General features: G+C 42.0%; 1 protein-coding gene across 15 annotated transcripts in view; it reads left to right on the top strand.

Moving 5' to 3' along the window:
- LOC138844174 (uncharacterized) overlaps positions 1-27107 on the top strand; it is a 411900-nt gene that overhangs the window by 159976 nt on the left and 224817 nt on the right. Inside the window, exon 8 of one of the 15 annotated variants that reach the window (XM_070051355.1) lies at positions 11411-20508. The exons of the other annotated variants lie outside the window; for them this stretch is intronic. The gene's annotated coding sequence lies outside the window, so the exon portion shown is untranslated. Of the gene's footprint in view, positions 1-11410; positions 20509-27107 lie in introns of those variants that run through there. 15 annotated transcript variants of the gene reach the window in all.

Here is a 27107-nt window from a genome sequence, read left to right on the forward strand (position 1 = left end):
TACAGTCCCCAAATAGGAAAAACAAACAAACAAACAAGAAAACCAGAGCTGGATACATTATTTTCCTGTCTCTTTGCCTCTGATCTTTCCTTTAGATTGTTTGTCAGTCTTGCTGCTGTTCCGGTGAGGGCTCTAAGTCTCCTTTTTCTTCTGGTTTGCCTGATTCAGTAGGTGGTTATTGACCTGAAGTAGAAAACAGACCACTTGAATAAAAAGAGAAATCAGAAATGGATCCATAAACTTATGGAATTTGTTATGATTATTTGGAAGAGTGGAAGAAGAGGTGTGTATTTTAAATAAATTATGTGGAGACAATTGGTTAAAGAAATGAAGTTTGTCTTTTCACACTGTATTTAAAAATTCAGGTACAATGAAGACCTTACTGTAAGAAGTGAGATTTTGATATTTTTTGAAAATAATGTAGAAGAGTCATTGTGACATCAGGATAGAGAAGGATTACTTTAAAAAGACACTAAAACAAAACCCATAAAGGAAAATATTAATTCAATTAATATAGTCAGAATTTCTGTTCATTAAAAGACACCATAGAGGCTGGCGCTGTGGCGCAGCAAGTTAATCCTCCGCCTACGGCACTGGTTCTAGTCCTGGCTACTCCTCTTCCAATCCAGCTCTCTGCTGTGGCATGGGAAAGCAGTAAAAGATGGCCCAAGTGCTTGGGCCCCTACACCCAGTGGGAGACCAGGAAGAAGCATCTGGCTCCAGGCTTTGGATCAGCGCAGCTCTGGCCGTTGTGGCCATTTAGGGAGTGAACCAATGGAAGGTAGACTTTTCTCTCTGTCTCTCCCTCTGTAGTTCTACCTCTCAAATAAATAAATAAATAAAATCTTTCAAAAAAAAAGCCATAAATTGAGCGAAAATACTACTCATACAAATTCCTAGTAATCATTAAGAACAATGAGCAACATATTAGAAAAATAGGCAAATAAAATAAATTCGAATATTGTAGATAAGTTTCAAACAACAAATGAGTTGATGGTCAATTTGATTACTAATCAAAAAATACAAATTAATACCATTTCATACTTAACGGTTGTCTAATATCAAGAGTTAACTGGAACCTAGAGATGTAAGAATTCTCATCCACTGCTTTTCGGTGGAGAAATTGTACAAGTGTTTTGGAAATGAGTTTGGGAACATTCAATCATGAGCATACCCTAGGACCTACCAATGCCATGATCAGGTATCTACATTGTGAGAAACCATTGCATGTGTGTGGAAAGAGACAAAAATATTCATAACCTTTTTATCTGGTCAAAATAAGTAATGTATATAGCATGTAAATAACTATTGCCATAGAAATAAATACTATAAAATAGTAATATATTATGAAATATTATTATACATTATTATAAAAAAGTATTAAATACTATATAGCCATGAGTAAGGAAGAACATTTATGTGCATCAACAAAGATATAAGCATAAGACTGATTTAATTTAATTTTTATTTATTTATTTTTTTGACAGGCAGAGTGGACAGTGAGAGACAGAGACAGACAGAAAGGTCTTCCTTTGCCGTTGGTTCACCCTCCAATGGCCACCATGGCCGGCATGCTGCGGCCGGCGCACTGCGCTGATGCGAAGGCAGGAGCCAGGTGCTTCTCCTGGTCTCCCATGGGGTGCAGGACCCAAGCACTTGGGCCATCCTCCACTGCACTCCCTGGCCACAGCAGAGAGCTGGCCTGGAAGAGGGGCAACCAAGACAGAATCCGGTGCCCTGACCAGTTCTAGAACCCGGTGTGCCGGCGCCGCAGGTGGAGGATTAGCCTAGTGAGCCACGGCGCCCGCCTTAATTTTTTTTTTTAAAGATTTATTTATTTACTTGAAAGTCAGTTACACAGAGAGGTAGAAGGAGAGGGAGAGGGAGAGGGAGAGGGAGAGGAGAGAGAGAGAGAGAGAGAGAGAGAGAGAGAGAGAGAGAGAGGGAGAGGTCATCCATCTGCTGGTTTACTTCCCAGATGTCCACAATGGCTGGAGCTGCATGAATCAGGAGCCAGGAGCTTCCTCCGGGTTTCCCCCATGGGTGCAGGTGCCCAAGGACTTGGGCCATCTTCTACTGCTATCCCAGGCCGCAGCAGAGAGCTGTATTGGAAGTGTGGCAGCCAGGACACGAACCGGCGCCCATATGGGATGCAGGCACTGCAGGCAGTGGCTTTACCCACTATGCCACAGTGCCAGCCCCCATATGCTGATTTTAAAAAGCAAGTCACTAAAGCAGAATATATTGCTGTAATTCCATGTTTGTAAAATTCACCTTTTTTTTAACTTTTATTTAGTTAATATAAATTTCCAAAGTACAGTTTATGGATTACAGTGACTTCCCCCCGCCATAACTTCCCTCCCATTCGCACCCTTCCCATCTTCCACTCCCTCTCCCATTCCATTCACATCAAGATTTATTTTCAATTCTCTTTATATACAGAAGATCGATTCAGTATATATTAAGTAAAGATTTCATCAGTTTGCACCCATACAGAAACATAAAGTGTAAAATACTGTTTTAGTACTAGTTATAGCATTACTTCACATTGGACAACACATTAAGGACAGATCCCACATGAGGAGTAAGTACACAGTGACTCCTGTTGTTGAATTAACAATTTGACACTCTTGTTTTTGGAGTCAGTAATCTCCCTAGGCTGTAGTCATGAGTTTCCAAGGCTATGGAAGCCTTTTGAGTTCGCCGACTTCGATCTTATTCCGACAGGGTCATAGTCAAAGTGGAAGTTCTCTCCTCCCTTCAGAGAAAGGTACCTCCTTCTTTGATGGCCCTGTTCTCTCCACTGGGATCTCACTCGTAGTGATCTTTCATTTAGGTCTTATTTTTTTTTTCCAGGGTGTCTTGGCTTTCCATGCCTAAAATACTCTCCTGGGCTCTTCAGCCATATCCGAATGCCTTAAGGGCTGATTCTGAGGCCAGAGTGCTATTTAGGACATCTGCCATTCTATGAGTCTGCTGTGTATCCCGCTTCCCGTGTTGGATCATTCTCTCCCTTTTTGATTCTGTCAGTTAGTATTAGCAGACACTAGTCTTGTTTGTGTGATCCCTTTGACTCTTAGACCTATCAGTGTGATCAGTTGTGAACTGAAATTGATCACTTGGACTAGTGAGATGGCACTGGTACATGCCACCTTGATGGGATTGTATTGGAATCCCCTGGCACGTTTCTAACTCCACCATTTGAGGCAAGTCCGATTGAGCATGTCCCAAATTGTACATCTCCTCCCTCTCTTATTCCCACTGTTATATTTAACAGGGATCATTTTTCAGTTAAAATTTAAGCACCTAAGAATAATTGTCAAAATGTCCATTCTCCCAAAAGCAATTTACAGATTGAATGCAATACCAATCAAAATACCGAAGACATTCTTCTCAGACCTGGAAAAAATGATGCTGAAATTCATATGGAGACACAGGAGACCTCGAATAGCTAAAGTGATCTTGTACAACAAAAACAAAGCTGGAGGCATCACAATACCAGATTTCAGGACATACTACAGGGCAGTTGTAATCAAAACAGCATGGTACTGGTACAGAAACAGATGGATAGACCAATGGAACAGAATAGAAACACCAGAAATCAATCCAAACATCTACAGCCAACTTATATTTGATCAGTGATCCAAAACCAATCCCTGGAGTAAGGACAGTCTATTCAACAAATGGTGCTTGGAAAATTGGATTTCCACGTGCAGAATCATGAAGCAAGACCCCTACCTTTCACCTTACACAAAAATTCACTCAACATGGATTAAAGACTTAAATCTACGACCCAACACCATCAAATTATTAGAGAGCATTGGAGAAACCCTGCAAGATATAGTTACCGGCAGAGACATCTTGGAAAAGACCCCAGAAGCACAGGCAGTCAAAGCCAAAATTAACATTTGGGATTGCATCAAATTGAGAAGTTTCTGTACTTCAAAAGATACAGTCAGGAAAGTGAAGAGGCAACCGACAGAATGGGAAAAAATATTTGCAAACTATGCAACAGATAAAGGGTTGATAACCAGAATCTACAAAGAAATCAAGAAACTCCATAAGATCAAAACAAACAACCCACTTAAGAGATGGGCCAAGGACCTCAATAGACATTTTTCAAAAGAGGAAATCCAAATGGCCAACAGACACATGAAAAAATATTCAAGATCACTAGCAATCAGGGAAATGCAAATTAAAACCACAATGAGGTTCCACCTCACCCCGGTTAGAATGGCTCACATTCAGAAATCTACCAACAATAGATGCTGGAGAGGATGTGGGGAAAAAGGGACACTAACCCACTGTTGGTGGGAATGCAAACTGGTTAAGCCACTATGGAAGTCAGTCTGGAGATCCCTCAGAAACCTGAATATAACCCTACCATTCAACCCAGCCATCCCACTCCTTGTAATTTACCCAAAGGAAATTAAATTGGCAAACAAACAAGCTGTCTGCACATTAATGTTTATTGCAGCTCCATTCACAATAGCTAAGACCTGGAACCAACCCAAATGCCCATCAACAGTAGACTGGATAAAGAAATTATGGGACATGTACTCTATAGAATATTATACAGCAGTCAAAAACAATGAAACACGGTCATTTGCAACAAGATGGAGGAATCTGGAAAATATTATGCTGAGTGAGTTAAGCCAGTCCCAAAGGGACAAATATCATATGTTCTCCCTGATCGGTGACAACTAACTGAGCACCAAAAAGGAAACCTGTTGAAGTGAAATGGACACTGTGAGAAACAGTGACTTGATCAGCTCTTGTCCTGTCTATTGATGTAGAATGTAATACTTTATCCATTTTAGTATTGTTTTTTGTTCTAGTACTAATGGTTTAACTCTGTAATTAGCACACAATTATTCTTAGGTGTTTAAATTCAACTTTTGACAATAAAATTCCTTAACATTGAGTGATGCTTGCACAGGAGGTACAGTACTGTAAATTATCAGCCTTTAATATGGTAGTTGCCTCTAAGGAAGAAGAATGTGCTGCCAACAAAGGTGTTTAAGTGGCTCTGGGTTGTGGTAATGTTTGGTTTCTTGGAAGGAATGATCTGTGTCCATTTACAAAAATACTGCAGCAACTTTTCTCCTCCTCGAGGGGCTCAGTGGCATTGCCTGGTCAATCTGCAGTCATCTACGTCCTGTCAGAGGATGTGTATCTGAGTGAGCTAAATCTGCTGAGCCAAATTTGGTTTTAACCAAAATCCTCAGCTTCAGTTTTCCTTTGAGAGTACTCCTCTTCGAAGCTGTGAATCACGTTCATCTAAAACGAACTGAACTCATGATATTTCAAATTATTTGTAACCAAATTGCTGAAATCTGGTTTTGGCACAATTATTTGTTTCCTGAGGTCTTTGGAAACTGTTTATGAGATTAATGTTGTTCCCCAGCCCTGCCCAGTAAATTCTGAAAGGTATAGGATGATTCAGATTTTAACTAAAGCTTTCCATTCATGGTCAAGTTACAGCTTTCTTGCTATTTGTATTCCATGAACATCCATGTTTTGCACTACTGTGTGCACATTGCTTTGTATCAACTCTCCTGAGTCCAGGGGAGCCACCTTCTCTTCAGTGGCAGAACCCAGAGCTTTGGAAAACTGTCTGACAGCAGAGCTTTATGTCACACAGTGGCTTTTAATTCCGTGGTGATCCTCCTTAGCCCTTTACCACTGTGTAGTGTTTGTACATGCTACTGGTTCTTCTTCTACTTGTTTGAAGCATTGAGGGCCAGAGGGGGGGCGGTCTGTGATATGATAGGGGAGGCTGAGTTTTCACAGAAACTCAATTCTTATTGTTTGTTTGTCATGCCCAGTCCCCTTTAATCTTTAATCCTGATGAAGTATCTTCCCCCAACTTGGTAAAATACAGTGGATTTATCTATCTGCTAATATTTTGGTGCTAGGATACATTCTGAATAAAATGTATGTACCCCAAAAACCTAAGAATGGGAGGAAGTTGAACTATAGCCTCCTTGGGTGTGAGGAGGGGTGAATAGTGGGAGGAAGGAGGGGTTGTTTGTATTTTCCAAAGAGAACTGTGAGTGCTTGTTTACCTGACTTTCCTGATGAGAAATATTTGGCAAATAATTTTTAAAAGTTTTATTTATTTTACTTATTTCAAAGTAGAGGAAGGGGGAAATCTGTCTACTGGTTCTCTCACCAAATGCAAGCAACAGTCAGGGTTGGGCCAGGCCAAATACAGGAGCCAGGAATTCTCTATGAGTCTTTCTCATGTGGGTGCAAGGACCCAACTACGGGGCCATCTTAGGGTATATATCAGCATGAAGGTGGGGTCAGGAAAGAGCAAAGCCCCGAACCCAGGTGCTCTGACATACATAGAATGTGAGTGTTCCTAGTGCCATCTTAACTGCTGCCCCTGCGGTGTTTGTACTTTTTATGTTAGTAGCAGTAGTGGCTGCTCAGTGTTCTTGTAAGGGAGGAGGTGTTTGCCTTTCTGGAGGTGGAGGACGTGTAAACGTCCTCATTTCAGACGCCATTGTGGCTTGACAGCTGGGGAAAGCATAGGAAGCAATGAAAACGCCTAGTATTAGTCACAGGAGAGCCCAGGACCAGCCACAGTGAAAGGAACGGATCTCAGGGAGAAGGGGAGCGAGAGAGAGAGGGAGGGGGAAGGAGAGAGGGCGAGAGCCCGTGAGATGGAGAGAGAAAGTAAGCTGTGTGGCTGCTGAGGCTTTGTGGTAGCATATACTTCTGGATTCCCTTGGGTTGTTTATTTACTTAGTGTCTAAAAAGTTGACATAGCTTACCCAAGTGCTTTCCCAATTAACTCAAACACCTGTCGGGTTGGAAAATGCATGTAAATGAAAGCATGAGTTGGCAGGGGTGTCTGTGTGTATGAGACTGGGTTGGGAGCAGTAATTCAACAATCCAGTAGCTGACAGAGGAGGGAGGAGGGATGGAGCTCAGCAGGGATCGCTGCAGAACCTGGGTACCTACCTTAGCCCTTCTTTGCCAGGGCTCTGGAGGGCTGTGAATCTGTGACAGTGCAGTCACTGGGTGCCTGGGAAGGGCCTGCTATGTGCTTGGGCCTGCTTGTGTTTTACAAGCCTGATGACTGGGCTCTGCCTCTCCCTCTTCAGAGGCCTACCATCCGCACCAAATGTTTCACATTACTCAGTGTGAAAAACCTCCTATTCTTTCAGATTTTTTACAAGTTCATGCATCCGCAGAAACCTGATATTCCATATTTCATTCTGCTTTGTGGATGTCACTGGGAGGGATGCTGGTTCACAGGCAACAGGCCTCTTCTGGCTTTGATCAGCCTGACCGCAACTAATTGTAAATGGAGAACAAATGAAAGAAATATTTACAAATTCCATGGGAATTCAGGCGGGGCCAATGCCTTCCCTAATGCCTCCATTCACAGTAAATGTTTATTGAATACTTCGACTCTACTGTGCACTTCATTATTTATATAGTATTAGGTTTTAGCTTGTTCTAAGGGGATCCAAAGAGTTAGTAAGACGACCTTCCCTTCCCCTCCTCTGCTTTCACCCCTTTCCTTCTGCAAACTTCCTTTCCTTTGCATCACAGTCTGCTGTTGCCTAAGGAAAATCAACTCAAATTCCCAAGCTACAGCTGGAAGAAGAGGAAGGACAAAAAGGGAAGCTTTAAAAAAACCATAAAATTTAAAACAAATTTTGAGTTGCATAGTGGAGTTGGAAAGAATGAAATGAAAATGTTCAAGATTTGTTCAAAATAAAGTCACAAATGCCTGGAGCCAAGTTAAACAGCTTTTGGGTCAGGCAGGCTAAGGCCTGAAACGCAGCACCAACGGAGAGCTGTACATTATGCAATTAATCAACCCTTGCCTGGTTATAAGGAAACAGGCATAACCCTGTGGAGAAGTTCACATTTGGTACTTCCCATTCTGAAGCATTCTTTTCCAGGAGAGTTTCTTTCTACTCAGAAACCAAAGTCACTTCTGTGGCTTTCTCCTGTTGTTCATGGAGAGACACAGACAGGGTCAGTTGCACCTCCCTGTCTGGTTCACCTGCCTGGTGGCCTGTGCTGGAAGCCCTGTCAGACGTAACCCTCTTCTACTGTCACAGCCACCATGTACTTCCAGGGCAGCTTAGACACGTGATAGTGATGTTGAAGAGAGGAGAGGAGCTAACCTCTGTCTAGAGAGTCCTTTTGCTATTGCTTTCTTGGATGGCAGGTGTGCCTGGGGATGGCCAGCATCCTCATAGTAAGTGCTCTAACAACGGCTTTTTCCATTAGGAACATTTCCATGACTGTATCAGCTGTACCCAGCCCTGTTCCACCCCACTAGCTGTAAAAGTGAGGTCAGATTCTGTTATCCCTAGAGACCGGCTTAGCCTGCCACCCTCCACCTTAACAGCAGATGTGAAATCACACTGATTAGAGGGCAGGTGACCCCAGAATGACCCCAGATATCTGATGATAGAGGTGCTGGCAAGGAGGTGATGGCCATTGGACAGATGGCTTCAAAAAGCCTTGGAAGGCTGAACAGAGGACCCAGGATATAGCAGAAGGAATTTAACTACCAAGCTGATAAAGGCTGGGAGTTAGTTCCCAGAGGAGATTTTTTGTTTGTTTGTTTTTTACGTTTCTTAGTACAAATTTCTTTCTAAAATCATATTTTAACTTCTGTCCTTTTAGGAGTCATTAATTGCCTTAAAATTAATGAAGCTATTTTAATGAGCCCCCTGAAAATCTAAAATCAAAAGTTATGCTCTTTAATTTTTTTCACTTCTTAAAAAATGTGTTTTGTTTGACTCAGTTTATGTTTTTATGTGGTACTGTGTGATATTTGAAGCTTTATGCAACATATGATCAGGTGAGAGTACAGATTTTTTTGAAAATCATGCTTTTTGTGTATGTTTTGGTTTCACAGCATTGAGAAAATCCTTATTCATAAAGATAAGTAGCTTCAAAACAAAATGCTTCAGAAGTTCACTTTGAAATTTCAAGATTTGGGGCTGGTGCTGTGGCACAGCTGGTTAAAACCACAGCCTGCAGTGCTGTCATCCTATATGGACACTGGTTTGAGGCCCAGGTTTTCCACTTCTGATTCAGTTCCCTGCTAATGCACCTGGGAAAGCATTGAAGAATGACCTAAAGTCTTTGGGACCCTGCACCCACTTGGGAGACCCAGAGGAAACTCCTGACTCGTGGCTTCAGCCTGGACCAGCCTGGTCATTGCAGCCATTTGCAGAGTGAACCAACAGACAGAAGGTTTCTATCTGTCTCTCCTTCTGTAACTCTGCCTTTCAAATAAACGAATTTTTTAGAAGAAATTTCAAGATTGTTCTTAATTAAATTGATCTAGAACCTTGAAGAAATATTCAGTATTTTTGTCTCAGTATTTTTGTCTGACTCTTCTTAACATAATTATAAAAGACAAATAAGAACCCTCAGATTATAAATGGTGAAATAGCTGTATAATATAACATCATATGAGACACCAAAAAAACTCACTTGATACTGTGTAACTGGGCATGTATAGTGATGAAACAGTGACTGACATTTAATTCAACACAACACACTTGATGTTAAGAAGGTACTGCTTTGTAGTTTTTAGTAAGTGAATATTTGTAGGTCTGATTTTTTTTTTTTTGACATGCAGAGTGGACAGTGAGAGAGAGAGACAGAGAGAAAGGTCTTCCCTTTGCCGTTGGTTCACCCTCCATTGGCCGCCGCGGCCGGTGCGCTGCGACCGGCGCACCGCGCTGATCCGATGGCAGGAGCCAGGTACTTCTCCTGGTCTCCCATGGGGTGCAGGGCCCAAGGACTTGGGCCATCCTCCACTGTACTCCCTGGCCACAGCAGAGAGCTGGCCTGGAACAGGGGCAACCAGGACAGAATCCAGCGCCCCAACCGGGACTAGAACCCGGTGTGCCGGCGCCGCAAGGCGGAGGATTAGCCCAGTAAGCCGTGGCGCCGGCCTGTAGGTCTGATTTTTTAAAAAGATTATTTGAAAGGCAGAGTAACATGCACCCATACATACATGCATACATACATACATACATACACACACACACACGGGGTGGGAGGAGATTTTCCATCCACTGGTTTACTCCTAGGTGACCATGATAGTTAAAGTTGGACCAGGCCCAAGCCAGGAGCCAGGAACTCCATGTGGGTCTCCAATATGAGTGGCAGGGGTCCTTGGACCATCTTCTGCTGCTTTCCCAGGTGCACTTGAAGGGAACTAGATTAGAAACAGAGCATCTAGGACTTGAACATACCTTTGCTCTGACATTGGATATGTGTATCGCAAGTGGCAGCCTCACCCTCTGTGCCACCACACAGGCCCCGTCTTTTCATTCCTTCTTCCTTCCTTCCCTCCCTCCCTTCTTCCCTTCCTTCGTCCCTCCCTCCTTCTTCCCTTCCTTCCTTCCTTAATTTCTTTCTTTCCTTCCTTCCTCTTTCCCTCCTCCCCACTCCCCCCTCCCCCTTTACTGGTGATGCGTGTCTGCGTGTCATGGGTAGGATGTGAAAATGAAGCATGTGTCCAGTCACATGGCATTTCTAATCATAGACCAGACTTCCAAATACATTAAAGAACAAGAAAAAGATATGGTAAAGAAAGAAATTAACACAACTTTTCAAGCCCTCTTCTGTAGGGAGCGGGTGTGTCTCTCCCACAGTGTCAGGGAGTAGTACCCCACAGAGTCAGCCTTGGGAAGTCACCTTTCAGATGACAGTGCTTCCTGAGCAGCAGTCTTCCCCTTAGCAATGGAATGCTCAGGCTGCCCTCTTGAAGACTCCACTTTATTTTTCAAGGTGTGCGGAGGGCATGGCTCTTATCAAGTTTATTCCAGACCTGGTGGAGGAGTACTGTGCACCAGTGCTGCCCTTTCAATCCCCTGGCTTCAGTGCAGTCCCTGGTAGATCAGTATTGAGCAGGAGTGAATAGCCATCAACAGATTGGCTAATCCTGTAAGAACTAGTCTCTGAAAAATCCCAAGTCTGGCTAGACTGGCCCTGAGTAATGTCCCCTTCCACCCCCTCATCCTGCGGAGCAGAGGACAGGTGGCAAGGAACTGGCTGATCACATGCAAGCAGCTCATCCTCGCCTATTGTCTTAGTGGTCGATGGGAGTCTTGCAAATAATGTCACTTTCTGTAGATTCAAAGGGCAGGGGAATAGAATGGTTAAGGACTTCATTTTGGGAACCAGTGGAGCCAGGTGATATTCTATCTCTGCCACTTACTGGCTGTGTGGTGGGCCAAATTCCCACCTGCTGTCAGTGGTAGATTCCTTATCTGTAAAATTAGCTAACAAAAGTATTTACCTAATGGCATTGCTTTGAGATTTGAGGGAGTTAATGCACAAAGAATGTTTAGAATGGCACCTAACAGTAATAAATGCAGTACATCAATTTTAGCTGTTTCTGTTCTTTCAGGAACCAAGAGATATGTTGTTTACCAGTGCATTCATTATTTTCCCACTACTGTCTTGTCAACATAAGTGTTTATTGAGGTTACAGTTTGTTTTCATTTTTAAATTTGACTTTTAATTAGTTTTTAACAGATTCACTGTAATTTGTAGATATAATTCTCTTTTTTTTTTTTTTTGACAGAGTTAGAGAGAGAAAGAGAGAGAGAGATCTTTATTTACGTTGGTTCACCCCCCAGATGGCTGCTACGGCTGGTGCGCTTTGCCAATCCAAAGCCAAGAGCCAGGCGATTCTTTCTGGTCTCCCATGCAGGTGCAGGGCCCAAGCACTTGGGCCATCCTCCGCTGCACTCCCGGGCCACAGCAGAGAGCTGGACTGGAAGAAGAGCAGCCGGGACAGAATCCAGTGTCCCAACCGGGACTAGAACCCTGGGTGCTGGTGCTGCAGGCGGAGAATTAGCCAAGTGATCCGTGGCGCTGGCCAACAGATTCACTGTAATTTGTAGATATAATTCTAAGAATATAATGATATTACCCTTTCTCCCCTGACCTTCCCCCCTCTCCCTCCTTCCTTCTCGTTTTCTTTCCTTTTTAAAAAGTCTTTGAATATCATATTTTAAATTTACATTATGATAAAAGGCTTAATGCTTCACCAAATAACAAGTTTGACAAGTAAAAAGCAAAAAAAGAAAAAACACCTTAGTTTACTGGGAATATAGACAATGGCTATAAACAATAATTCAATGGAAAATGACCATTTCACCCATATATAGTAAATTTTAAAGTAATCCCAGATCATTACAACTATGATTATACCATTCTTAACCATTGGTTAAGATTAACCATAACCATTGGTTATGATTAACCATTCTTAACCATTGGGCAAAGGTATAAAACAGAATTATACAAACCTATATTTGCAACAATACAGATACACATAGAAATTTCTTTCTTTTTTTGTTTGTTTTTAAAATTTTAGCTCTCACATATAAAGGTGAACATGTAGTATTTGTCTTTATGGCTCTGGCTTATTTCACTCCACATGATGTTCTCCAATTCCAACCATTTTACTGTAAATGATAGAATTTCTTTCCTTTGTATAGTTGAATAATATTCCATTGTGTATATATTTCACAGTTTCTTGTGTGTGTGTGTGTGTGTGTGTGTGTGTGTTTGACAGGCAGAGTTAGACAGTGAGAGAGAGAGACAGAGAGAAAGAGACAGAGAGAGTTATAGACAGTGAGAGAGAGACAGAGAGAAAGGTCTTCATTCTGTTGGTTCACTCCTGGCGGGTGCTGTGCCGATCTAAAGCCAGGAGCCGGGTGCTTCCTCCCAGTCTCTCATGTGGGTGCAGGACCCAAGCACTTGGGCCATTCTCCGCTGCCCTCCTAGGCCACAGCAGAGAGCCGGAAGAGGAGCAACTGGGGCAGAATCCGGCACCCCAACCGGGACTAGAACCCGGGATGCCGGCACTGCAGGCGGAGTAATAGCCTAATGAGCCATGGCACCGGCCCACAGTTTCTTTATCCAGTCATCCTATGATGGACGCCTTGCCAGATTCCAAATTTTGGCTGTTGTGAACAATGCTGTTGTAAACATGGTCATGCAAGTATCTTTGATATAGCATGTTCAAGTCTTTTGGGAATACACCCAATTGTGAGATGGCTGGATCATATGGCATGTCTACTTCTAGTTTTTTAAGAAATAGCCACACTGTTTTTCCATAGTGGCTGCACTAATTTATATTCCCACCAACAGTCTATAATTGTTCCCCTTTCTCCACATCCTTGCCAACATTTGTTACTCTTTCTGTTTTGGATTTTAGCTGTTATGACAGGAATGAGGTGAGATTTTTCTTTTAACCTTGTTAGAAAGTCCACACTTTAGAGTCTTTTGTAGAGTAGCAATCTTATTCATTGACATTTATATTTCCATTTAAATGTTTTAGTTATTTCTTAGGAATTTTTATTTAAAGCTATATGTATATATTTAATCATATATGTGTTGTAAATATGCATTTCCTCCTTTAAGGATTGAGCAGGAAAATCCATCTGCAATGCATTTGTAGAAGAGTCCTCAGTTAGAAAGACCATTAGCTATGCCTTAGCAACACAAGTATACTTGGACTAATTTTCTTACTTAAGAAAATGGCTCTTTTCCCTCATTATCTGTTCTAAAGACAGTGATCAACATGTTTTCATGCCTAGATATCAAATGGGTTGTTGTTCAGAAAAAAAAATCTAAATGGTTGTTACTCAGTATTAATTATTGGACTCAGAAGGAGGAGATTGTGGACAATTGTGGAGAAGTATTTTTTTCTTTTCCTATTAACAACATGTCTAGACATCCACGAACAATGCTCAGAAAACACTTACTTCACCTGTCATTTGAGCTATGAAAATTGTGCTGTGTCGTAGTGTTTTTAATGCCACCAGCATTTTTTTTTTTTTGAAGAGCACAATTAAAGAAGAAAAAGGAAGTAAGCAGCTTGCAAATGGTGCCTCTTTACATAAATGGACAGCATTCCAGAATGGGATTTTATGGGACTCCACCTACATTAAGCTGACCCTAATGGAGGTGACCCATCAACAATAGATCTCTTTATTGTATTGTTTTGACACAGAACAAGTGACATTCCTCAGGCCCCTTTTCATGTAACTGTCTGCCACAGAATATGTCTGTATTCTTTTTACCTGCAGAACTGGGTTATATCAACTCCATTACTCTTAGGCTTATCTGATGGCAACTGAAAACTGATGCTGGCAGGGAGAGCAGTGACAGCTTGGAAACATACCACTCACCTCTTTTTCTAAACTCTCAGAGCAGTTTCACTTAAGCCTGGAAAAATGTTTGTGAACAATGATATACCCACATTTCTATGAATATATTTATATCAGAAAAACAGGAAATTTTGCACATATGTGTTCTTTAAATGATATATGAGGTTACCTCAAAAAGGTCACTGAAAAACTGGGTTATATTGTGCTGAGGAAAACACTTGTGATTTTTTCCTTTAAAATAGTTTCATGAGGAGACATCCATGCATACAAGGGATTTTCAGCAAGTTCATGAAAAATGTATATTTTGAAAAATACCGGGCTGGCGCCGTGGCTCACTAGGCTAATCCTCCGCCTAGCGGCGCCGGCACACCAGGTTCTAGTCCCAGTCAGGGCGCCGGATTCTGTCCTGGTTGCTGCTCTTCCAGGCCAGCTCTCTGCTGTGGCCAGGGAGTGCAGTGGAGGATGGCCCAAGTCCTTGGGCCCTGCACCCCATGGGAGACCAGGAGAAGTACCTGGCTCCTGCCATCGGATCAGTGCAGTGCGCTGGAGCAGCACGCCGGCCATGGCGGCCATTGGAGGGTGAACCATAGGCAAAAAGGAAGACCTTTGTCTCTGTCTGTCTCTCTCACTGTCCACTCTGCCTGTCAAAAAAAAAAAAAAAAAAAAAAAAAGAAAAATACTAGGCGTGCATTTAAAAATTTTTTGTGCCAGAAGAAGCATATCTTTTAATTGCATTTTTTTCTACAAACATTTTGAACCACTCTGGTATATTATGCAATGATGCAGAGGTTAAACATTACATTATTGGGCCGGCGCCGCGGCTCACTAGGCTAATCCTCCGCCTAGCGGCGCCGGCACACCGGGTTCTAGTCCCGGTCGGGGCGCTGGATTCTGTCCCGGTTGCCCCTCTTCCAGGCCAGCCCTCTGCTGTGGCCCGGGAGTGCAGTGGAGGATGGCCCAGGTGCTTGGGCCCTGCACCCCATGGGAGACCAGGAAAAGCACCTGGCTCCTGGCTCCTGCCATCGGATCAGCACGGTGCGCTGGCCGCAGCGCGCGTGGCCGCGGCGGCCATTGGAGGGTGAACCAACGGCAAAGGAAGACCTTTCTCTCTGTCTCTCTCTCTCACTGTCCACTCTGCCTGTCAAAAAAAAAAAAATTACATTATTATGTCTACATACAGGTTTGTGTATACATCTCATTTTGTGCTATAATGTGACAGTTTGTACACTCATATAAATATATGTTTATGTGGATATAAGTGTATATGTAGTCAGCGTATGTTCTGTTTTTTAAGATTTATTTATTTGAAGAGAGAGAGATTTTCCATCTGCTGGTTCATTCCCTAGGTAGCCACAAAAAGCCTGGGCTGGGCTAGGCTGAAGCCAGGAGCCAGGACCTTCATCAGAGTTCCCATGTGGGTGGCAGGGGTCCAAGCACTTGGGCATATTCTGCTGCTTTTCCTAGACCATTAGCAGGGAGCTGGATGGGAAGTGGTATAACCAGGACATGAATGGTGTCCACCCATATGACATGTCGGCATTTCAGGTGGTGGTTTTACTTGCTATGCCACAGCATCCATCCAGTGCATTTTCTATGACACTCTGAAAACAGTTCATGTGTGGCTACAGCATTCACAAAGCACCAAGCCTTTGTCTGTGGGAATGCTGTTCTTAGAGTAAGTCCTACAGTGCTCCTAGAGTTCAGAATTGCTGGAAAAGGGAGGGTTTACAGCCTTTTTCTCCATGAATACTGAAAATCACAGGTTATTCGAAGTAGCAAGGGAATAAAGATCTATTGAAAATGAACATTCTGTTTTCTGTATTTTCCGAATGATGACACAAGCATTATAATTATGCAGTAATTACATACACTGCTATACACTCTGAATATAGCCAAGTTTTCAGCTGCAGATATTTTCTAGAATTCTTTTCTGTAGTTACCTCTAGTAGCTATGAGAATGGTATCTTAGCTGTACCTTGGGTAATTCTCAAGAACTGCAGACCAAGGCTAGTATTGTGGCACTTTGGGTTAAGCCACCAGCTGCAATGCCACTTTCCCAAATGGGTACCAGTTTGAGTCCAGGCTGCTCCACTTCTGATTCAGTTATTCAGGGAAAGGAGAAGAAGATGGCCCAAGTACTTGGGCCCTGCCACCCATGAGGGAGCCTAGGATGAAGCTCCTGGCTTCTGCCTGGCCTAGTCCTGGCTGTTGAGGTCATTTTGGAGTGAATTAGCATATGAAAGATCTCTGTCTTTCCCTCTCTGTAATTCTGCCTTTCTAACAAATAAACAAATCTTAAAGAAAGAAAGACAAAAAAAGAGATCATGGAAGTGGCTCTTGATGCCATTTAATAACAACATTGAAAACCGGCTGCCAGCATGCCAGATTTTGCCTGTGACTGGGTTTTATTTGACCATTTGGGGTTGTGTGTATGTGTGTGTGTGTATGTGTGTGTGTGCAACACTTTATTGAGATGTAATTGGTAGCAAGCTGCACGTATGTTATGAAGATTGATGTGTTTGGATAAAGTTGTAGTGTTGTCATATCTGGCATTTGAATAAAGGCATACACTGGTGACATCAGTGTTATAATTTAGATAATAAACAGATTATAAATAGATTCCAATGTTCCTCCCCAGCAAAAGTTTCCTCATGACTCTTTGTAACATCTCTTGTCTGTTCCCAGTCTCTGTTAACAACTCTGGTTCTGTTTTCCTTCATCTTATGTTAGCTTTCACTTTTCTAGAATTTTCTATGAGTAAAATCATAGAGTATATACTTTATAGTTTGACTTCTTTCACTTAGCATAATTATTTGAGATTTACCCAAAAATCATAATGGGAAAAATTTTCTCCACATTTACTTCTAGTGGTTTTTATAATTTATATGTTACTAGGTATATATCCACTTTAACTTCAATTTTGTATGTGGCCACAGAAGTTCATTTATTTCGTATGAATATAAAGTTATTTCAGTATCATGTATTGGAAAGACCAACCTTTCTCCAGTGGTAGTGACTGTCTCTCTCCAGCTAGGGTAATTATGGGGCTCACTCCTTTTCCATTTCTCAGAGGCCACTGTTCCTCATTGACTGACATCCATTCCTTGGAAACCATTGATTCATATATTTTGAATATTTCTTTGTTTCAGGCAGATAGGTATGGCTGATTCTGTTACTTTCTCTTGGTTGAAAGTAGAAGTTCCCTACTCAGTATTCTCTTTTTCTGAAACAATCTGTTACCAACAGATTACAAGGCAGGAGACAACATATTCAGATGCAGATGTCTGGCTTCTTTTGAAAAATCTGCAGACCTGGCAAAGTGGGTCACACCTGCCACACGGCAGCACCCTGTTTCAGAGCAGCAGTAGCTCCCGGTCTCTGGGGCAGGAACTCACTCTCTGGTTGCCCAAAGCCCGCCCCCCTTACTTGATTCCTGTGGGTCTGATCAGTCCAAACCTTTCATTTTATTTGGCAGGAAATGGAAGCAGAGAGGCAAAGTGAGATGGGATTAGAATCTGGATCTCGAAGTCCAAACCCACTAGTGTTTGTGCAGAGACTGAGAAGTTATTGTGCCTCGTGTTATTGGTATGGAGTTGAACAAGTTGAAGGTTTGAGGATTTGCCGACAGATGGAGGTGCTTGGTGCCTATAACTCACACTCTCATACTCTTTTTCATCTCTTGATAATAACCTGTGAAGTTTATTATAATTTATCTGTTGCCGTCTTTGGAATGCAGACAATATGATAGGATTTAACTGCTACTTAATTCTCTTAAAGGAATCGTTCATTCAGCAAACCCTCCTTTAGAGTATTATGTTCACTTTTCTTCATAAATAAATTTCCTATAGCATTTCTACTGAATGTTTCAATCTCTGATTTCCCACAGAAAGATAAGACTGAAATGACCACAATGTAGAAAACATGTTTGGAGTGTTCCTTGTCCATTCATAACTTTCTGACTTAAATTATCAAAAATGTTCATGCTGAGTAAACTGAGAAACTCAATCTGGTAGCCTGGTACATTATGTCATAAAAAGCTGTATCTACCATTTTTCCTTTAAAATGTATTAGCCAAAATATTACTAAACTTTTGTTCAGCTTATAGACATAAGCCCCACACCTCTCAAAAAACCTCAGAAAAACCAAAACCAAAACCACAAAAATGTTAAGAATAAAAAAAAATGAATCTATGTGGTGCACAGGGTGAAATTACACTGTTACTAGATTTAGTAGACATAGGTGCATTTTGAAATTTTTCTTTTTACTCTGTTGGCATATTGTAAATATGAGCTATGAAGAACAATCCTCTACAACATGTAGAAGTAAAAACACAATAGTTGTTTTTTTTTATTATTTTACTATATTAGCACACTTAATTATTAATGACTTAAAAGTAAACAAGCAACCATGGGACTGTCCTGTGACTTTTATGTTCAGAATCACATTAAACCTGATAGACACTGTTTTACCTTGCTTGCAAGAGTTGTTAAAACTGTCTCAGTGGCAAAGAATGCTGCAAGACCAATCCAAGAGTCACATGAGTAGATGCTTCTACTCAGAGGGGACCAAATAACAGCAAGCCATGGGCCACTAAAGAACATGTCACTTCTGTCACTTACATAGAGAGCTTCATTGCCTGATGGAAATCACTTTAAGTAGCATGGTGTTGTTCTTAGATTTTGAAGATGCTCATGGTATATTTTTACTCTCATTTATCAATTTTTCCAGTGCTCCAACTTTCTTCTCCCATCAGTTAACAGGAAATAACTCTAGAAATGTGAGATGTCTTATCTGTTGCTTGGCCCATTTAACTTTTGTAACTTGGTGTTTGACAAACACTGCAATTTCATAAAAACCTTGGAGAGTTTCCCTAATCCAAGTTATTGTAAACATGCTAAAATTCCGAGGGTGTGTGTGTGTGTGTGTGTGTGATAGATAGATAGAGAGGGATGGGGGCGGGGGGAGGAAGAGAGGTAAGATGTAGCCTCCTCAGCCACTGCCCAGGCTATGTATGTGTCCTCTGTTGTGTTTGCTGTTGCACAGCATGGGCTCTGTCCATTTTGATGCATAGTGGCTGGGAGACATGGTATCTACGGCCTTGCTTTAAAGATGACTGGTGGAGAATTCCTTGCCACCAAGTGTGGTGTCACTTCCTAGTTCCTGAAGCATTTCTGGGTCATTAGCTCAGCTCTCTGGTTTCTGGGGCTTCTGAGGTAGCTGCTGGGAAAAGTAAGCACCTCCTGTTGAGTTCTGCCTGTGCCACTTCTGTCCCATGGGTCTCCCCAACAATATAATGGTTTCATCCTCTTAAGCCAAGGCTTAACAATTACACAGAATCCATGTTAAGAAACAGTCTAGAGGAGGGTCCAAGTGGGTTCATACTTTTAACAGATTGCCACGACTGTGCCCTTCAAGCTCCTTGGTTGATAGGGCCACAATGTCAGCATATGCACAGGCAGTCAGGAATCAATTTCAGAGGCTTTCTACACATATTCAGATTCCATGAAAATGCCTGGACTTTTTTATTGAATGATGTTGATTTCAGAAAGGTGGCAGGGGTTATTTTAAAGTGAATAAAGTAAAAACTGTGGCCTGTGGTGGTAAGAAATAGTTGCAATACAACAGTTACACTGTTGCAATAGTGTAGGATGACTAGAAAAACATGGCTTTGTAATTGCTACCTTCTGTGATTGTGCATCACTGTTTAAAGAGCAGCACAGAAGAGCAGCGTTAACAGCATTTCTACCAATTTCTACAATGACTGCATTGTGCCACATGGACAGCTTGTTGCTGTGGCTGCTTGCATTACATTTGTTGTGCACCGTGAATAAACATTGGTTTTTGAAGCGACAAGTCAAGAAGTGTTCCCTTGCTAAAAACTTTAATAGACCCTTTTAAAACTCAACATGAAAAATAACTGGTAGGGCTAACAACATGAAGATAGTAGCCAAGTGTTTGAAAAAGTGCTGCATTCATTGCAGGGCTAGTTAGAAACTGACCATTTCAGCATAGTCATGTCAGTTTTATCACCTGTGATCTGTGCAGCTGATTAAAAACACATTAGCAGTGGCAATAGCAAATTCTGGATGGAATTTTACTTAGGGAATCCACTTTTTAGAAGTACAAAATGAATAATGTATTGGTATAAGAAACATCCTTAGAAATATTAAAAAAAAAACCTCAATTTTGAAGAGATAAACAATCTTTGACAGCTTCCTTAGCTGAAACAACAAAACCAAACCAACCAAAAAATCTATTCCCCCAACCCAAAGTAGTCTATTCCCTACCATATAAAATAGTCCCTAAATATTATAAAATATGCTTTTTTAAAAAAAAAAACTTCACATTTATTTTCATTCCCTTGAAAGGTAGAAAGGCAGGGAGACAGAGGGACAGAAAGAGAGAGAAATAGAGAGCAATAATCTATCTGATGGTTTACTCTCCAAATGCCTGCAATACAAGGGTTGTGTAAGGCCAAAGCCAGAGGCCGGAAGCCAGGAGATCCAACTGGATCTCCAACACTGGGAGCAGGGGCCCAAGCTCTTGAGCCACATAAACTGCCTCCCAGGATACATTGATAGGGAGCTGTATTGGAAGGTGAGGAGCCAGAACTTGAACTGATACTGCAATACGGAATGTAGGTATCCTGAGTGGTGTCTTAACCCACTGTGTCACAATGCCCTCTCCACCACCCTAGTAAATTATTTCTTGAAATGACCATATTGGTTAAGTCTCATGTATATTAAAATTATCTTTAATTCTACCAGTTTTAGGCTTTCAGTAAGAAAAAAAAAAAAACCCTAAGTATGAAAACAAAAGTAGTGACTTAACAAGCTTAGTGACTCTTGAAGTCTTCAAGTTGAAATTTTCAGAGGTGAATTCATATTGGTGAACTGGAACAGAACATGTGGGAGCTACACTGTCCATTCTGTTGATCCTTCCTGTGGTTTTAGGTGCTGCCTCCTATCTAATTTTCTTCTCCTGCCTTCCTAATTGAAATAGAGGGGAAAATGCTTACCTACTTTGGCCTAATCTGGCTGTGGACCTTGGCTGAAGGAGGTTGGGTTTACACCCATCTAGGTGTCCATGAATAACATTTAGAGTGATATGTACAGCATGGAATGTTTTGAAGGGTATAAAAAGCAGCGCTGTGGTATAATGCAGCATTAAACAAAGTGTGCTTCCGGGGCCAGTGCTGTGGAGCAGCGGGTTAAAGCTGAAGTGCTGGTATCCCATATGGGTGCCGGTTCTAGTCCCAGCTGCTCCTCTTCTGATCCAGCTCTCTGCTATGGCCTAGGAAAACAGTAGAAGTCCTTGGGCCCCTGTACCCATGTGGGAGACCTGAAAGAGGCTCCTGGCTCCTGACTTCGGGTCAGCACAGCTCCAGCCATTACAGCCATCAGGAGTGAACCAGCAGATGGAAGGCCTCTCTCTCTGTCTCTCTCTCTGTAACTCCGTCTTTCAAATAAATAAAATAAATCTTTAAAAATGTGTTTCCAAATTGCATACATCTGAATCACTTTGGGGTTGCTTGAGATCCTAGACTCATCACAGTCCTACTGAATCCAAAACACTGGGGGGTGGGGTGACCCAAGAGCCTACAGTGTTAATGAGCTCTCCAGATAACCTCCATTAAAGTTTGGAAGTCTCTTCTTGTAGTTAATTTAACCATCTTAAGATCAAACATATCCAAGTTCAATCCTGGTTCTGTCGCTTTTTAACCATGTGACCAAGAAAAAGTTCTTTGAACTCTCTGAATCCCACTTTCTTTACTGATATAATCAGGATAACATTAATGCCCATCTCCCAGGGTTGTGCTGAGAATTTATAAAACAATACTGAGTAGTGCTTCCCCTGGATATCTGGCTCACAAAACACCCATGAACTTGAGAGACTACTGTTATTGTTATTGCACGAAGTTTTATGAGGCATGTCTGAATTTCCACTCTTATTTGAGAGTAATTTATAATATATGTTACTGGAATGAATACAAGCAATACAGTAAACTCTAATATTAAATTGTAGCCCCTCTTTACTAAGGGGAGTTGGTAAGGTGGGTGCAACAATTGTTGATTCTCTGTTTCCATGGTTTCTGTGTGTCTTCTCCAAAATTCGGATGTTTCCGATGTGATAGTATGAATAGGTGGAGCTTTTAAGAGCAGTTAGGCCATAAAAATGTCTTCCTTGTGAATAGGATTAGGTGTCCTTATAGGAGGACTGGATGGAGGGAGTTTGGCTAGCTTGCTCTTCCACTTCCACCATGTGGTGATACAGTGTTTCTTTCCCCTGGTGGATACAATAATTATGTGCCCTCTTAGATGCAGAGAGCAGGCAACATAATATACCTATGATCTGGTCTTGGTTTTTCCAGCCCCTAGAACTGGGAGAAATAAATTTCTGTTTTTTGTAAGTCACACAGCAGCACAAAGTGGATAGGCATCTAGCCTTGTCTGCATTTTTCTTGTCCCAGATTCTACTGAGGCTCTTTTGGAGTGTTCTGTGTGGTACTTGTCCCCAAGAGGCAAGGCTGCGACTTTTTTTTTTTTTTTTTTTTTTTTTTTTTTTTTTTTTTTTTTTTTGCTGGTTCTAAGGCCATTTCTCCTTAGTTTCTGCCTTTGAACCAGCTCCAAGGGGAGTTGTTAGCAGATGATTTACAAGGAAGGCTTTGATGCTCTGCAGTGTGTCCTGAAAAATGCTATCAGTTTGCTTTACTTGTTAACCCCAGTGGCCTTTAAAAACAAAGCCCAGCAGCTGTCTCTCTCTGGCCACTTTCCTGTCCCAGGCTGCAACCTTTCTTCACTGTGCTAACTTTTTTTTCTGTTGACCACAGTCTCTCTGCTATGATTATGAAATGCCCATTTTCTGAGACTTGGCAGGGTGAATCATTTCCTTGTGGCCATCTGAGCAGCAAAGAGATTCCTTTTTTCATTTCCTGGATAACATCATTAAATATTAAATAGATTTCATTCTTCCCACAATTTATTTTTTTAACTTTAATCAATTTAAATTTGTTGGGGCATAGGGGTTATATTTATGGCAAGGAATCACTGATTCTGAGGGTGGAAAAGTTCTTCAGCTATAATTTATTTGACTTCCTTCCAGAAAATATTTTAGGACAAATCCAAATCTTTCAAGCACACACAGTTTAAAAAATGATAATTCTTCTTTTAAAGGAAGTATTGACCAGCATTATACATGTGACTTAAACCTGAAACTATCATAGTTGGAACATCCTGCATTTAGTATCCCTTTTCATGACCACAGCATTAAGCCAGACATTATGAAAGACACTTTCAGGAGAGTGTACCCCAGTTGAGAAGAAAAGACTGGTGGAAATAGCTTTACAACAAGGCAGGCTAAGGATGTGAGAAGGTGTTGAAGCATAGAGGATTTGGAGAAGGAAGAAGTTTGCAGGGGGTGCAGTCACTGCTTGGCCATTTCCCACATGCATTCCTTGCTTTCCTCCTGTCTTCATATAAACTGGTGACCATCCCTAACGTTGCACTGCTCTCGTCATGGTATTTGTGGATAAAGTACCCCCGGTAGATAGCTAGCAATCTTAGGAAGCTGTCTTTCATTGACTGCTATATCTTGTTGGCAAAGAAAGGGGAGCCTCACCCAAAAATGACCGAGTTGCTGACATTGTCTGTGGGTGTTGTGTCTGCATCTTATCTGCACCTCCAGCAACCCTGTCAGCAAGGAGGAGGTAGCATTCCCATTTCACAGGCAGTGGAGTAGAGGCTGAGATACAACTTAGCTTCCCCGAGTTAATATGCAGTTAGTGGATTGACTGGGGTTAAAATTGAGATCCTTTTTATGCCATGACAAACCATCACCTGCAAGAATAACACTGAAACACTAGAGCTTTAATCCTCAAGAATTACTTCCAAGGAAAATTGGTTCTAGTTTGGCAGTGGCCTTAAATATATCAGGGAGTTGTCTATGGGAATAGCTGTAGGGAGCCCAGGAGAACCTGTAGAGCCATTATCGGAATCATTACCTTTCATGATGCATCACTTAGGGCCAGTGGCTTCCCTCCCTTCCTTCAAAAGTTGGATGCTATGTTAGTTCTGGCTGCTGTAACAGAATACCATGGATGTCTTAAACAACAAAATGTGTTTCTCACACTTCTGGAATCTGAGAAGTCCAAGATCAAGGTGCCAGCAGATTGCTGTCTAGGGAAGGCCCCCTTGGTTTGTAGGTCACTGTTTTTTCTCACTGTATCCTCACCTGGTGGAAAGAGGGAGAGAAGGAGTTTGAATGGGTGGGAAGGAGTGCCCCGCTTCTTACACTTTTGCAGGAGAATGGGGCTTCTACAGCTCCATCTCACACAAGGCAGCTGAATGCAGGGAGTCAGGGTGTGCATGAGGGCAGGTTGGGTGGCTTCAGGCCCAACTGAAACTGTATGAGCACAAATTCCAAGCTCGCTGCTGCACTTGGTACTTTATTCCTATGGCCTTGAGATTTACCAGGTTGGACCAATCAATCCCTTCCTCTTTATAACCGAAGGTCCTAGAAACCTGAATGAACAGCTCCAGGTTACTTTGGTGAATATGAAATTAGAGCTGGATGACTGAAGCAGATTCCATGAGGTGTGGTGCCCAGAGGCCTTGCTGTGTTGGAACAGGGACGTCCGTGCCAACTGGGACAGGTGTCAACATGACAGAGCTGTAAAAGTACTTTGAAGTTAGACCAGTCTGGCGTCAAATCCCAGCTTCTTAATTTACTAGCAATGCATTTAGGCAGTACATAATATCCACAATCAGCATTTATTGATTTTCTACTCTGTGTCAGACACTAATCATATATTGTCACCCTGAAAACATTAACTCACAAGTACTTTTTTTCATTTATTAATAGTCTGTGAGAAAGATACTGTTATTAACTTTATTTCACAGATGAGGAAACTTGGGCTCAGAGAGATTATGTAATTTACCTGAAGGCAAACAGAAAAGACTGGAACCCAAGAAATATGCCTTCAGTGCCTATATTCTTTTTTTTCTCAAATTTACTTTTAATTGATACATAATAATTGGTAGGTAGTTGTGAGGTACAGTGTGGGTATATAATAAATAGTTAGCAAATCAGGGTGATCAGCATTTCCTTCTCCTTAAATATTTCTTTGTGTTTGGAGCCCATGAATTCCGTTGTTCTCATTCTTTATAAACTACATAATGCATTGCTGTGAACGGTAATCACCCTACTGTGCTGTAGAACACTAGAACCTCCTCCTCCCAATGTGTTTTGTTACCTGTGCTCAAACTCCCTCTCTCTTCCACCCCCACCCTTTAGTAGTCGCCCTTCTATTTTCTTCTGTGAGATCAGCTTTTTAGTTTCCATATGTGAAAGCAGGTGGTGTTTGTCTGTACCTTTGGGCCCATGCACTTAACCACCAAACTCCTATATTTGTTTCTTTATCTGTAAAAAAAAGGAAAAGAGCTACTTCTGTGTTAAGATGAAATCAAATGAGATCTCAATGCATGAAGCCCACATATTTGGGGTGTGTTGGGTACTCAGCTACCAGCAGCTATGATTCCTGTCTCCCTTTGCATGATACACAGGAGCTCTCCCTTTTCTGACCTTAGTGTCATCTCCCACCTCATCTGTGTCCAGCTCTCTGTTCACTGGGTCCCCTGCTGCCTGCACCTGTTTGTACCTATCACTACAGCACCACCATCCTCATTTCTACTCTATTTAGAACTCACTATGATTTATGAGAATGAGACTTGCTTCAGGCAGTATCATTTCATTTCTGCCATGACAGCATGACAGTCTGCCTGACCATGTCTTAAAAGAACCTTCATCTCCTTTCTACTGTATCCCTGCCTCATGCTGTGGGGATGGATTACTTCTGGAAAGTTCTCTTTCTCTCTCTCTGGCTTTTTGCTAATTTCTCTTTCAATGAAGATTCTTTTTCTGAGCTTTTTCTGTTACCCCCTTCCATCTTCTGCTGTTTTCCTACCTGCGGTCTGCCTTACTTATATTTTGGCAAACCATTGTTGTAGCTATGCCCCAGGCATCCCCAGCAGTGTTCTTAGAGTCCACTGGAGAAGGCTCCCACCCAAGTCCCATATCCAGTATGTCTCTGGGTTTGACTACCTTGGAAATGGCCCATCCTGACTTATCTCCACAGGCAACTAGCACCATCTCATCCATTAACCATTCTGTCTCTAAGCCTCTGCCAGACTATGTGTGTTTTGCCGTTGATCCTCGTGACTGCTTTAGCTGGGGCTTGTTGCTTGTATCTTCCAAGTGGGTTTGGTCGGTGGGAGGCACCAGCAACAGGTGAAGAGGGAGCAGTAGCTACAGTCTTTCATGACAGCCTTCACTTTCCAAGGGGCTCTGGTGATGCTGTTTTCCTCTGCCTGTAGCCCTGAGGTGTCAGTGAGTGCTAGTCTCTGTGCATTCCCCTGTCCCTCCTCTGTCTCCTTAACCATGCCTGCACCTTTACTTGTAGTCTCTTCATGAACATCTATTCTTTCCAATGACATGGAATGAATTCTGTGCCCTTTTGGGTCCCTACAAACTTGATGTGAATGGAAGGGGAGAGGGAGTGGGAAAGGGGAGGGTAGTGGGTGGGAGGGACGGTATGTGGGGGAAGCCATTGTAATCCATAAATCGTACTTTGGAAATTTATATTCATTAAATAAAAGTTAAAAAAAAAAAAACCTTTACACCCAAAATGGAATATTTATACTAAGCCACAATATTACTAAGCCATATTCATTCCAGGGTCCTGATAAAACAGGAATCATCCCTGTTTATTGGGTGTAAAGGTTTTTAAAAAATCTTACTTTCTCCAGTGGAAGGAAAGAGAGAATGAGCAAGAGTGAATGAGCACAACCACTGTCACTCACTTGTTCATTCTCAGATGTCTGCAATGACAGGCACTGGCCTGGCAGAAGTCAGGAGGGAGGAACTCAG

Source organism: Oryctolagus cuniculus, chromosome 1 (genome assembly GCF_964237555.1).
Source record: "Oryctolagus cuniculus chromosome 1, mOryCun1.1, whole genome shotgun sequence".
NCBI lineage: Eukaryota > Metazoa > Chordata > Mammalia > Lagomorpha > Leporidae > Oryctolagus > Oryctolagus cuniculus.